Source organism: Hipposideros armiger, unplaced genomic scaffold (assembly GCF_001890085.2).
Source record: "Hipposideros armiger isolate ML-2016 unplaced genomic scaffold, ASM189008v1 scaffold_101, whole genome shotgun sequence".
Taxonomy (NCBI): Eukaryota; Metazoa; Chordata; class Mammalia; order Chiroptera; family Hipposideridae; genus Hipposideros; species Hipposideros armiger.
In genome coordinates, this window is record NW_017731451.1 from 1213106 (window position 1) to 1214820 (window position 1715).

A 1715-nucleotide genomic window follows, 5' to 3' on the forward strand; every position below is an offset into this window, starting at 1 on the left:
CTACAACCCAGACAACATTCCACTTGACCCAAATTCAAGACCTAGTCCTTTCAAAAGATTCAGGGAAGGTTGTTTCTTATCTGCACATTGATGTAAAGGCTGCTTTGCTTAAATAGTAATCGTTCCTGTTATGGCACCAATTCTAGGTAATTCTAGTTACTCCCTCTTGGCTGGAGAACAAAGGCACACAAAGACACAAAGACACAATCTAAGTGAGGCTAACCGGATCAAGGACTTTTCTTTATCAGGCTGAAGGGGTATTGTTGTTTGCCTCTGTGGTTAATTTATTTTTCCTCTAGACATTGTAAATACCAAAGAGGATTAGGAAGAGGAGGAGGAGAATGATACTAACATAGAGATGAACAAAAATTAAATTCTATAAATTTAAAATCTAATAAATTATATTAAAAACAAAGGTAATAAAAACTCAAAATGTATCACATTTTAATTATGTTTCACCATTTACCACTACCTGTGGTTTTGTCTATTTTTGTCTAGTGTATCTATACAGTGGAAATACAATATGATAATGTGCACGAGGCTTCCCAATTCCACCTTCAGTGACCTCACATTGATAGCATTCAAGTGTTTACACCATGGAAATCAGAAAACACCATGGAAATCAACACGCCCCCACCCAGGAGAGCCATTTGCTATATTTACCAGCATACTACTATCCACGGCTCTTACAAATAATATGCACACTTCAGTTTTTTTATGCTTCCTATTTGAATGAATTCATGAACATGCAGCATATATTTACTTAGCCCCCTCACTGTGTGCCAGATATTGCAGTGCACACTTCCACCAGCTGTATCTCATTTACATCTCTTAAAATAGCTACAGGTATCATTACTCCCACTTCATAGATTAAGAAAACTGAGGTTTTAAAGTGAAATAGCCTTCCTAAGGTCACACAGCTGGTAAGTTGTGGAACACAGCTTGATTCTGTTTTATAAATCTACATTTGTGAAGGTAGACCGGGACAGGGTTACAGTCAAGGAAAAGCATTTTATTAAAGCCATGCTTCTTCTTTGTGCATTTTACTACTATTGTATTCATTTGAATGAATAATCAGCAAGTCTGTTTTAATGCGACATGACAGTATATAATGTTGAATAGAAAAACGTAGGCAAGGATAGAGAATGAGAGGAGCTGAGGGGAGAAAGCACAAAACAAGTGGAAATCTAGACTAGCTGCCTCATACATGAAAATATGTGGCATGTCCTTGCACTACAAACTGGCTGACACAGTGCTCCAAATGATGGCTTTACTAAGGACAAAAAGAGTTGATGGCATTTAGTCCTGCGTTGACTATGCTGTGAGGTGCCCACAGGATACTTTGTCTAGAGAGTCAAAACTTCTTTGAAAGAGGAAATTTGAGAAGGGCTTAATAGAGAACCTTAGTTTTCATAATTTTCAACAAGCCGTTGTATAGGTCAGCAGCACAACCCCCAGAGTCTCGGTAGTTGAATACAACACCCCTGAGTGAGCACTGCTTACTTCTTGCTCACATGATAATCTGATGCAGGTCAGGTGTTAGCGGCAAAGTGGACCTCCAGCCATGTTTCAGGGATCCGGCTGCTTCCATTTGCAATGACTTCATTTCAGAGTTCCTCAGTCCCAGCCCAGGAGTCAATGGAAAATTCCCATCTGCCTTAGTTGACTGAGGGCTCTTATCAGTGAGTCCTCAGTCACAGGGCCACAACCTCACC